The sequence below is a fragment of the Rattus rattus genome, chromosome 15 (assembly GCF_011064425.1).
Source record: "Rattus rattus isolate New Zealand chromosome 15, Rrattus_CSIRO_v1, whole genome shotgun sequence".
Lineage (NCBI taxonomy): Eukaryota > Metazoa > Chordata > Mammalia > Rodentia > Muridae > Rattus > Rattus rattus.
This window is the reverse complement of record NC_046168.1, coordinates 38,965,866-38,978,682: the sequence shown is the minus strand read 5'-3', so window position 1 is coordinate 38,978,682 and position 12,817 is coordinate 38,965,866. Positions and strand designations below refer to the sequence as shown.

General features: G+C 41.4%; 2 pseudogenes; both read right to left on the bottom strand.

The window, feature by feature from the left end:
• Positions 1–5,596: 5,596 nt before the first annotated feature.
• Positions 5,597–7,158, bottom strand: LOC116884357 (annotated as a pseudogene).
• A 4,006-nt stretch (positions 7,159–11,164) lies between these two features.
• On the bottom strand, positions 11,165–12,057 carry LOC116884673 (annotated as a pseudogene).
• Positions 12,058–12,817: the final 760 nt, after the last annotated feature.

The following is a 12,817-nucleotide window of genomic DNA, read 5'->3' as shown; positions in this document are numbered from 1 at the left end:
TATCTCTTTTGTGAAAGATCAAGTGACCATAAGTGTTTGGGTTCACTTCTGGGTGTTCAATTCTATGTTGTTTATCTACCTTCTGTACCAATACCATGCACTTTTTAATCACGATTGCTGTGTAATACAGCTTGAGGTCAGGGATGGTGTTTTCTCCAGAGGTTCTTTTATTGTTTAGAAAAGTTTTCACTATTCTGAGGCCTTTTTTCCTTTTTCAGGTGAATTTGCAAATTGCCCTTTGTAATTCTATGAAGAATTGAGTTGGAATTTTAATGGGAATTACATTGAATTTGTAGATTGCTTTGGGCAAGATGGCCATTTTTAATATATTAATCCTGCCAATCCAAGAGTATGGAAAATCTTTCCATCTTCTGAGATCTTCTTTAATTTAGTTCTTCAGAGACATGAAGTTATTGTCATACAGAGATTTCACTTGCTTGATTAGAGTCACTCCAAGTTATTTTATATTATTTGTGGCTATTGTGAAGGGTGCCATTTCCGTAATTTCTTTCTCATCCTGTTTATCCTTTACTAGAATACTGATTTGTTTGTGTTAATTTTGTTTGTTAATTTTGTATCCAACTACTTTTCTCAAGTTGTTTCTCAGCTGTAGGAGTACTCTGGTGGAATTTTTGAGGTCAGTTAAATATACTATCGTATCATCTCTAAATAGTGATTATTTTGACATCGTCATTTTCAATTTATGTCCTTTGACATCTTTTTGTTGATTAAGTGTTCTGGCTATGACATCAGCCGCTATACTGAATAGGTAGGGAGAGAGTAGCAGTCTTGTCTAGTCCCTGATTTCAATGGGATTGTTTCTAGTTTCTATCCATTCAGTGTGATGTGGGCTACTGGTTTGCTGTACATTGCTTATACTATGTTTATGTATGGGACTTGAATTATGGCTGATCAGAAAATACTTATGACAAACCTATATGACAGTCACCCATTTAGAGTTTTTTGAAACTGGTCAACCCTCAAGAAGGCAGGGAAACTTCTTTAAGACCCTTACAATAACATTCATGGAGACAACCCCTTACTTTTGTGTTCTTGGATGCTTCTTCTGTTCTCCATTTCTGTTTCTGTGTGAATCTGCCTGTTGCTCTGTGTCTCTCTGTGACTTTCTTTCTTTCTAGTTCTTATTCTGTCTCTTTTGTTTTAATGTCTGTCTCTGTCTTTGTATTTGTCTTTGTCTCTGTCTCTCTTTCTGTCTCTCTCTCTCTTTCTCTCTCTCCCTTCCTCCCTCCTTCTTTCCACCAGCACTATTCTTTTCATTTCTATAAAATCTTCCTTCATTCATATTAAGAATAGTACAGGCTTTCCAAGTATATTTAGCAGTCATGGCTTATCAGTTTGCTTTAATACAGGGAACTTCCTCTTCTATTAAGGTTAGAGCATGCAAACCAGTGAATGACCCCCAGGGACAGGCAACAGAGTCAAAGACTACCTTTATTCCCACTATTAAGGCTCCACAAGAAGATGAAGCTACACAAGTGTTGCAAGTGCTGAGTGCCCATGTCAGTCCAATGTAGTCTAACAGGTCACCACGCAGACTCTCTCTTGCACATTTCAGTCTCTGTATCCAGTGGATTCCTTTGTCTGAATCTTTATTATTCCTTGTGGTATCCTCTACCTCCCAGCTCCTACAAAATTTCCTCCAGCTTTGCCACAATGTTTTCCAAGGTCTACCTAATGCCCTGGATGTGTGTCTTTGCACTTGTTTCCTTCACTTTCTAAGTGAAGCTTTTCTGATGACTATTGGGTTAGGAACAATCTTGGAGTATATCAGAATATTTTTTCTATTCATTTTTTTCTATCATGTCTCTGTGTTCATCTTTCCCTCTGGGCTGTCCAGCCTCTGGTTTTTGGTACTCCAGGTATTACAAGGAGTGGACACATTCTCATGACAGGGCTCAAAGGTGTCAAGGCATTCTTTAGACACTTTCATACTTTCTTTGCTCCCTCTACTACAGTATATCACATAGGCTGTACAAAATGTAGGTGAAATGTTTTGTGTCTGTGCTGATATCCTAGTGTGTCCATGGGAAGTCGTTCTGATTATAGGAGAAGGCTCAATATCCCCAAATGCTAGGAATCTGAGCTGGGTTTTTCCCTCATAAATTCCAAATAGTTTTCATTGCACTAGGTTTCCAGCTTGTCCCAGAGGTACCTCACAATTCTAATTTATTCTCCCAACTCTCTCTCCCATTGTCTTCCCTAATTCATTCCCCCTTTTCTCATCCTTATCCTTCATTTATACTCCTCCCTTAACTACACCCCACCCCAATACACCAAAGATAGATGTCTGTTTTGTTTCCCCTTCATATTGAGAAGCATGCATCTTTCACTTGGGCCCCCCTATTACTTAGATTCTCAGTGTTTTTGGATTGTACCATTTTTTGTTGTTTACTTTAAAAGTAATTTCCACATTTAAGTGACTTTATATTATATTTGTTTTCTTGTTCCATTCATTTGCCAGGATGGAACAAGATGTTGATTTTAACAGCTGAAGAGTACTCCAGTGTATAAATGTAAAATTTTTTTAATCCATTCTTCAGTTGAACACTTTAGGTTCTTTCTAGCCATTGCGAATAAAGATTGTATGATGCTAGCTTAGCAAGTGAGCATCTAGTGTGCATTTTTAAATAAGATACAAAATGTTGACGTCCAAAAGTGTTGCACAAATTTGCACTTCCACCAACAATGGAAATTTATGTTTGCCTTGCTCTATATCCCTGTTAGCATAAGCTATTCCTTGTTTTGTGGGTTTTAGCCATTCTGACTGGTAAGATGGAATCTCAAAGTCATTTTATTTGCATTTCCCTGATGACTAAGGTTGTTGAACGTTTTTCTTAGTGCATTTAAGTGAGAGCATTCTGTTGAGAATCTTGTTTAGATCTGTATTGTTGGTCCATGTCCACCCAGCCTTTGGGTATGTGCACTGCAGAGGCATAACATGGAGACTTTGACTGTGCTTATCCCAGAGAGCTTGCATTGAGACAAGGGATGCTCCAGGAGTGGAAAATGCATTCTGAGATGGGAGATAGCCAAAGCTGGGATTCCTTGCCTTTCAGGTATCTAGTCAGCCCCAGAATTCTCTGCAGCTTTACAAGAAAAAAACCTGTAAACAATAACCGTACTATAAAACCTTTGACTTTCAATAGTGTCAGGTTGGTTAGTTATGCATGTACTTCTGTGACTCTGGGAGTAAGTAAGAGATAGCTGACTTAAAATTCACTCCCTAAGATGGACCCAATACCTGACACTGCATGGCTGACCAAGAACCTGAGACTAGATAGTTCAGAGAACTGGGGAAAATCTAAATAGGAATGTTCCATAAAAGAAAGGGTATAATAGTGATTCCTTATGATCTGTTATACTCATAGACCAGTGTCTTTCTCAACCTACATCAGAGAAGCTTCCTTGAACCCAAGACATACTTAGACCTATAAGCAGACCTTATGTAGAGTGAGACACCTTGGAATACTCAGTCCTAAACTGGAGAAGTGTCTTCCTGCATTCATCCTTAATACAGGATTATCTCCACTTGATAACCCTTGCAGTTTATAGTTCAGTTCTTTCTAAGGGAATCTCTAGGGAAACAAACTACACTTAAGTGCAGTCCTCATGGTCATCAGAAAGTGGCCAAGAGAAAATGAATCCATTTATATCTATGGAGGATGCTCCTTGTTTCATAGTGTTCTACCAGGGCTTTCTGTAACTTACTTTTTATATTTCATTATTATTCATATATTGGCTTTTTGTCTTTTAATTCTCCTTGTCCTTTGTGTATGTAATATGGATTCCATGTTATTGTTTTTAAGGGATTTTTATCTTTATTTTTAGTCATTGAGAAGGGGTTTCTTGCTGGGGTCCAGTCTCAACAGAGGATCAAAGTTCTCAACTGGAAGCAGGGGTATCTGGAAGGCCCATAATAAATTTACACAGACTATTCTTTGGGTACAAACTGACAGGCAATTTCAAGGTTTATATTCTCTCTCTCTCTCTCTCTCTCTCTCTCTCTCTCTCTCTCTCTCCCTCTCTCTCAGCTTGAGGCTGCACACTCTCTTCATTCTCTTGTGCACTCTGCTTTTCTCCATTGTGCTTTTTTTTCTCGAACTCCCAAACTATTGCAAACCTCTGTTCATTAACCTTTCATTCTCACACACACTCTTCCTACACTCCTCACACATATCTCACACACACCATATGCACTCTCCTTTCACTCACACACACAATGTTCATACATGCCTCACATTCTCTCTTCACTCACTCTTCACATGCTCTTCTCATGCTTTCTCACTTGTTCTCACATTTGCTGAGATTCGCTCTCTTATTCACCCTCTTTTGCTCTTACATTAGCTCTCTCATTTACTCTCACATTCACTCCTCACATGCTCTCTGGCCTTCCCAGTAAAAACCATTTTCTCCTTCCAAAAATCATGGGAAGTCAACTTTCAGCTCTCTGCCTGCATAGATCTATTCATAATAGAACTTCTGGCCTAATTCTAGACTTGTATTTGGTTTCTTGAACCTTGCCTAGGATGTAGCATGAATTAGCACAACTACAATTTATCTGTTCATCTACAGCAGATCATTTGTACAGTTCGGATTTCTGATTTTTAATTCTTTGGAGGATTTACACATCATTACATGAAAAAAGTCAAATTAGTTGCGTTTATATTTTTGAGGTACTGACAAAGTGTTTTTGAAAGTTGTAAGGCATTCTACATGTGCCTTAGAAATACACTGTGATTCTATGATTCCTAATCCTTGCCAACCCTTGGAATATCTGGGTGTAAACTATAGTGACTTCTATGTGGATTGAATTGTCAACCACTGGTTGAAATTTGCACCAATTCTCAGGTTTAGTCTGAAGGTAACCGAAAGGTAATGCTGAGCATTATTACATGTGATTTATTAGTGATGTGTATACCTTCTTTAGAAAAGAGTAAGACACTATTTAAGACATTTACCTTTTACAATTTAAGCATGTCACTTGTTTTAAGTGCTTATGTTTATCTTTTTAAAATTATGTTTGTTCCTTATACAACTTTGAATAAACTTAAAATAATTTATCAGATAGACCATTCATAATTTGCAGATATTTTCTCTCATTATTAGACAGAATTTTTGACAATGTAAATCAAATACTAAAAATTTATTAAAACCAATACTTAAATAAAATCAACATTTAAGACATCAAAGGAGTAAAAAGTATATTTCTCATGGAAGAGGAAGGCTGGCTATGGGGTTGGAACTGCTTTTGGACTGAAATCAGCAACTGATCATGAGGGGCAGGAGCAGAAGCTCAGATATAGGACAGAGTGCAATTGATGACCACATTGACAGAGCCTTTCTCTAAATAGGTAGGCCTACTGTAGCAAGCAGGAGGTGACTGAAAGATACATTGTATCTGCCGACATACTGAGACACAGGTTCCACAGCTGCTATTATGAGTGCTGTCTAGTCTAAGGCTACCATATTTGCCTGCAACTACTCATGCATCAGCGAAACTTCTGGAGGTTTTGTTCCCTCCAGCTCTGTTTCACAATTTAGTTCTGGCTCCAGAGTGTCTCTTTTCCCTGCTGATTTACACCCATTCAATGTGTGGAGCTGATGAGTCTCTCCCCAGATCTGATTGTTCCTCAACCTTTTTTTGGGAATCCTTGGCATGTTCTTCCTGCAACTGGGTCAGGAGCACCTTGACGCGGACACTAAGATCAGAGTGTGGCATGCACACACTCAAGTAGGCCTTCAGGTATTTCAGAGGCAACAGGTCTGCTGGGTCACAAAAGTCCTCAGGATTCGTGTCCATCCATGTTTCCAGGAAGCTACAGAGGGTGTTTTTTACTTGTTCATCCTCTTTAGAATAAGGGTTGAAGTAAGTGTACTTAGAGAAGACCAAAGAGTATGTCACCTCTAAAGTCCCAGTCCCCTCAACTAATACTGTCACTTCTGGCTGCTCTCAGAAATATTTGTTCAGATGTACACAATAGGTGCTTTCCATGTATCTGTGCCAAAGATGAACACAGGTGTCTGTATCCAGACATCTCCTTGGTCACATGGTTTCCTGCATTGTCTTTCATGGATCTCTACTTGGACATATCTCTAATGGGTACTCCAGTATTTCTAGTACCTCCTTCATGTATGAGAGAATTGCATTCACTAAGGCCTCAGAAATATTGCCTGGAGGGTAAAGAGCTTTTTCAAAGTAGAGGGGATAGTTACATCCATTTTTATGGTCTGAGCTCTGTACAACCCAATCCCTTGGACCAAGCATGGGAGAAGGATTTGCTTAAAGCATGCTAATGGGTTCTGACAATTATGTAGACAAGAAAAGGATGGAGACAGAGACAGAGACTCTGACTTAGACAGAGCCAGAGCCTGAGATAGAGACAGAGATAGAGACTGAGACAGAGAGGGAGAGGGAGAGAGAGAAGAAAGTGAGAGGGAAACAGAAAACAAAGGAAGCTAGAGAATAGCAGAGAGAGAAAATGAGAAAGAGAGACGGCAAGAGACACAGACAAACATACAGAGACGGTGGAAGGAAAAGGGAGACAATTAGAGAAACAGAGAGGGAGAGACAGAGTTGGGGGGATGGGAATTCCTGAAACCAACAGGAGGATCTGAGAACTTTGGGCTTGGAGATGGGCACTCACCTCACAAACACCAGGTCCAACACCTGTAGGGGGGTGGCAAAATATCTGTATGTAGACAGAAAGGCAAGGACCACGAAGGGGTCCCATTTCTTCAGAGAAGACACCAGGGTGTTCATCTGTTCAACCACAGTCTGTGCCCTGGTCCAGGCCTCTCTCTGGGGTTCCATCTGGTCATTTTTAACAGAAGCATTCTCCACCTGAAGAGAGATCAAGGTGGAGGGTTGGCCCAGATCTGCACCCTTCTTAATTACTCTCCTCATCCAAGTTTACCTGAATTATCTCAATGCCAAACCCACAGAGAAAAGAGAGCACTTACCTGGTCTGTGTGTTCCTGTTCTTGGCTGGCCTTGGTCAAAGTTGTTCCCATTTTTGAAAATGGCCACAGGCATTGAAGGCAAGAGTGAATCCTGTGCCACCAGACACCATCATGGCCTTCCCTGTTGTGTTTCTTGGAGCCTGAGCTTCGAGTAGTTCAAAGACAGCAAGAGAACATCCTGCCCTCTCTACTGTCTCTGACAAGTGAGCCTGCAGGGCTTGCTGTAACCAGTGGGTTGCTTAGTTACCAAGGTTCTGCATTGTTATGTCATTTTCAAGAGGATGGTTCCATTGCTGTCCCTTCTTCAACAGGAATTTCCTTAAAGGCTCCCATGTCCCCTCCCATTTCCTAGGTGCACAAATAAACTCAGGAATACATCTGTTTCCCACTGCACTGTCCCCAGAGATATCTTGATATAGCCATTACCTTAGCTGTGCAGGCTGAGTCCCTACTGTGGAGCTGCGTCTGTAACATGATCATAAATTCAGCCCTACTTATCCCCATCTACCATAAACATACCCTAGGCCTGTTTCCTTGCCTTTATGTGACATTGTATGTGTTCTGTGTGGAAGGAGACCATATGCGTACTTGTGACAGCCAGTAGCCCTACAATGTCAGTGTGTTTGCATAGGAATTGTCTGTCCCAGAGTCAGTTTCCCCCACCATGGTCATCTTAGGGCTTAAGTCCAGAGGTTACAGCCATTTGTATACAGCTGGCTGAGGCACATGCAACCAGCTTATAAGATGGAAGCTGGCACCCTAGCACTCTTTCTGAGGGGATTCATCCTCCATTGCTTCTTTTTTCATATTCCTGTTGGATTCCTTGTTCAGATTCTTTCCAGTGATGGACTGTGACCTGTCACCTGCAAGAAAACTTTCTCTTTCCTTAGCAGCATTTAGTCCTGTTGCTTGTCACAGCAACTGAGTCAAACTTGAACAGGAAACAGTACACTTTCTCTGTCCCCATCCTGTGTTATGTTGCAGCTAATTTCTTTTCTAGTCACTCATCTTCCTAAATTTCTCATATCCCACCTCCTTCTCTACAATCTGTGTTTTCTTTTCTGCTGTTCCTAGTAGTTTTTGGTTCAAAGTCATTCACTGTTCATGCTCTGATCATCTTTGTCCCTCAAACAGAGTTTCTGGTCACAGTCTAGCAAGCCAGTGAGCGGAGGATTCCATATCATGTTCAGACCTTCCTGTTACTCCACAATGCTGGGCAGTGTTATAGTAAATTACTATATTCTCTCCTGTGCCATATAAAGTAGACTTGAGTTCATTTTTCCTTTACTCTTCTCTGTGATGTTTTCTTAGTTTCTTTTGTTCCAATTCCCAAAAGTTGTTCAGGATCTCCTGTATGTGTACATGCATGTGCATGCTAGTTCCTTGCTGTACATGCATGGAGAGAATGCACAGCAGATCATTCTTACATCTGTTATGTATATTTGTGCTTGTGCATGCATGAAGGTACATGTGAGTGCTTATATGCACACATGCTAACATATATGTGAATCTGTCTGTGTGTCTATGTGTGTCCATGAGTGTGTGTGTGTGTGCGTGTGTGTGTGTGTGCGTGTGTGTGTGTGCGTGTGTGCATGTTGATAGTCTGTAAAATTCATTTTGTGGTTAAGACAAAAGCAAGAGTTTCTTGAAACTGACTTAGTACACAAACAATAGTTGGAACTAACTCTTCTTTTGAAGGAACATAGTTCAACATCATGGTCTTGAACTACATCCCATGTTGAGACAAAATAAAGGACAATAGATAAACTCTGGGTCTCTTGGTGGCTGTTTGTCTACAACTAGATGAGTTGTTCAATCTATTGGTAATGGGAACAGGTTTATCTAAATTCAGAGGATACATCTTTGAATAGGCCAATTCCGCTTGATAAGTTGGTAATTATCCAGACATGAAAAGCCTATAAGGAGAAAGATTATATGACATGAGGATCATGTCCCAAGCATCTAGGAGGTGATCATGTGATCAAGATGAAGCCATAAAGCTCCCAAAACTTCTTAACAGCAGCACAGGCATGAATCAGGTATAGTTACCAACACACTGGAACTTATAAATGCCGTTGTGATAGGAAAGCAGTGGAACGCTAAATATTACCACTGAGCCAGTGAGATTAGAAGTTGAAAACATTGAGTTTAAGGCAAAGAGTTCAGTAAAATAGCCAGAGAATCAACAAAACTGTGGACTTCCAAGAGAGCTGACTTTTTCTTCATTGTCTTGATCTACATAAACCTTGGTAGTTTAACACAAAAATGTGGTAAATCTTTTCTCCATCAGTAGTCACTCACCAGTAGTCCTGCTGCTCTTGAGCCTGAACTAGTTCAAGTCCTGATCAGCACTCTGCTTGTTTCTTTTCTTTTAAGTTTTATGTACTTAGATTTCAAATGTTATCCCATTTCCCCCCTCAACTATATCCCCTCACTCATCACCCTGCTTCTTTGAGGATGCTCCCACTTCTACCTACCCACACCACCCTCGAGCAATGGCATTATCCTACATTGGGGAATCAAGTCTTCACAGGACCAAGGGCTTTTCCTCCTATTGACGCTTAACAATGCCATTCTCTGCTACAAATATGGCTGGAGTCATGGGTCCCTCCATGTGTACTGATTGGTTGGTGGTTTGGTTCCTGGGAGCTCTGGTGGGATCTGGTTGTTTGATATTGTTGTTCTTCCTCTGGGGTTGCAAACACCTTCAGCTCCTTTAGTCTGTTTTCTAATTCCTCCTTTGGGGTCTGCTTTTTCAGTCCAATGGTTAGCTGCAACCATCTTCATCTGTATCACTAGGGCTACAGCAGAGCCTTTCAGGAGTCACACATCTCTGGCTCCTGTCAGGTAGGTCTTCTTGGCATCAGGAGGAGTGACTGGGTTTGGAGGCTGCATATGGGATGGATCCTCAGGTGGGGCTGTATCTATATGATCTTCTCTTCAGTCGCATTTCCATTTTTTGTTTCTGTGTTTCCTCCACTATTTTATTCTTCCTTCCAAGAAGGAATGAAACATTTACATCATCTTCTTGAGTTTCATATATTCTATGAAGTTTTTCTTAGGTATTCAAACATTTTGGGCTAATATCCACTTCTCAGTGAGTACATACCATGTATGTTCTGTTGTGACTGGGTTACCTCATTCAGGACGATATTTTATAGTTGCCTCCATTTGCCTAAGAATTTCATGTAGTCGTTGCTTTTAATATCTGAGTACTACTCCAGTGTGTAAGTGTATCCATTCCTTTTTTGGAGGACATCTGGTTCTTTACATCTTCTGCTTACTGTAAATAAGGCTGATATGAACATAGTGGAGCATGTGTCTTTGTTGTATGTTGGAGCATCTTTTAGGTATATGCCCAGAAGTGGTATAGCTGGATCCTCAGTTATTTGTATGCCCAATTTTTTTGAGAAAATGCCAGACTGATTTCCAAAATGGTTTTACCAGCTCTCAATCTCAACAACAATGGAGGAGTGTTCCTCTTTCTCCCTACCCTCACCAGCATCTACTGTTTTTGATCTTATTCATTCTGATTGTGAGGTGTGAGCTGACATCCTAGGGTTGTTTTCATTCACTGATGAGTTAGGATGTGGATTTTTTAAAATTAATTAATTAATTTATTTATTCATTTTTACACCCCCAATTTTATTCTGCTCAGGTCCCACCTCTGAGGATTCTATATCCCATACGTCCTCCCTGCCCCCATGGTCTGCTCCTGACCCATCTTAACAAGGATTTCCCCACCATACCCACTCCACAGGAACTTTAATGTTTCTGGGGCCACTCATTTCCTGAGGGTTAGGTGCATCGTCTATGAATGGACCTAATCCAGGGAATCCTCTGCTATATAGATGCCATAGGCCTCCTCTCAGCCGGTGTATGCTTCCTGGTTGGTGATCCAGTGTTTAAGAGATCCAGGTTCTTTGAGACTGCTGATCCTCCTACAAGATTGCCTTCATCCTTAGCTTCCTCCCGATTTTCCCTCATTCAGCTAGATGGGTCAGCACCTTCTGTTCATTGATTAGGTACACATTTCTTATTCAACTTTGAATTCATTCTTTTTCAACTGACTAACCCTAAAGACAGGAGGAAAACTTATTTTCATTTATTTATTTTTTCAGGTTTTAGGAACCTTATTTTCCTTCTACCTTTCCGCCCTTTGCTTAGGTTTCTGCAGAGCAGCTCAGGACCACTCAGTGGTGGCTTCAACCCACCAGTGGCCTGTGCTGTGGGAGTTGGTGATCAGTCCTCAGTGGCTGCCTTTGTACTCCAGTCTTCCATGGAGAACTGCTGGATGGGCACAGAGGGCATCTGCCCACCTTCAGACCAGTCACCCACTACAGACTGAGCATCAGTAAACTCAGTCTCTGGTGCAGTCCATTCACCCTGGATTCCTCCTTGGTCACAGCCTTCTCAGCAGCAGCCTGCTCTTCCTTCTCAATCTCCTCTAGGTCTCTGTAGAAGTAAAGATCAGGACCAACCTCCCATAGTTACTCACAGGAGATAGTTCCTTGCATGCGCAGTACTTCCCTGGGCCAGCATCTACCACATGAGACCCACTGAGTGAGCTCCCTTGTTGTTGCATGGGATGGCAATGTCCACACAGCACAGCGGAGAGTTTGTGTTACATAGAGCAATGGTGGGCAGGTTGACATAAGAGGACTCTGTGAGGGGCTGTAGATTATCTGGGGTATCAGTCACCATTAGAAGTTGTGGCTCCCTGAAAGCTGATTGGATATGGTTAGTGAAGGACACATGTGTGAATTGGCCAGCAATTGGAGTGGCTCCTGTGGCAGCACCAAATTTCATCACAGCTCAGTTCCTGGAGCCCGTGTTCCTGGAGGAGATGAAGCTGACATCAACAGGGTTCTCAATGGTAACAATAGCTCCAGCAGGAACGAACAACTTCTCCCAGGTCCTCTTCAGGTTCATGATGCAGATACTGTCACTTTTCCCTTTGTGGAGGTACTGCTCCATCTGAAAGTCAAGGTTGGTGCTACCTAAGTGGGTTCCTGCAGCAAGGAATTTGAGGACACTGTCCTCCTCCATCTGTAGGACATCACAGTCTCTGGACATTGTGTAAGTTTCCCTTTTAAGTTTCGATGAGAACCAAGAACAATGTCATATGGACCTATCCCGCGGTAGTGGGGAAAGGGGAAACTTCTTATAGATCCTTAAAATAAGATTTATGGAGACAACCCTTTACTTTTGTGTTCTTTGATGCCTCTTCTGTTCTCCTTTGTTTCTGTGTGAATCTGCTTGTTGCAGTGTGACTCTGTGTGTCTTTCTACTTCTTACTCTGTCTCTCTGTCTCTGTCTGTCTCTGTCTGTCTCTGTCTCTGTTTCTCTCTGTCTCTCTCTCTCTCTCTCTCTCTCTCTCTCTCTCTCTCTCTCTCACCACTCTTTTTGACATCTCTAGCAAATCCCCTTCATTCATATTCAGAATAGGGCAGGCTTTCCAAGTATATTCAGCAGTCATGGCTTATCAGTTTGTGTTAGGACAGGGCACCTCCTCTTCTATTAAGGTTAGAGCATGCAAACCAGTGAGGGGAATGGCTCCCATGGACAGGCAGCAGAGTCAGAATGAGCACCTACTACCAGTCTTAAGGCTTCACAAGAAGATGAAGCTACAAAAATGTTGCAACATTCTGAGGGCCTTTGTAAGTCCAATGTAGGCTACCAGATCACCACGCAGGCTCTCTGGTGGACATTTCAGTTTCTGTATCTTTGGGCTTATGTGGCTGGATCTCTTTTTTTTTTTTACCTCCAGTGGTGTCTTCTACCTCCCAGCTCCTACAGAGTTTCTACAACTTTTCCACAGTATTTTCCAAGCTCT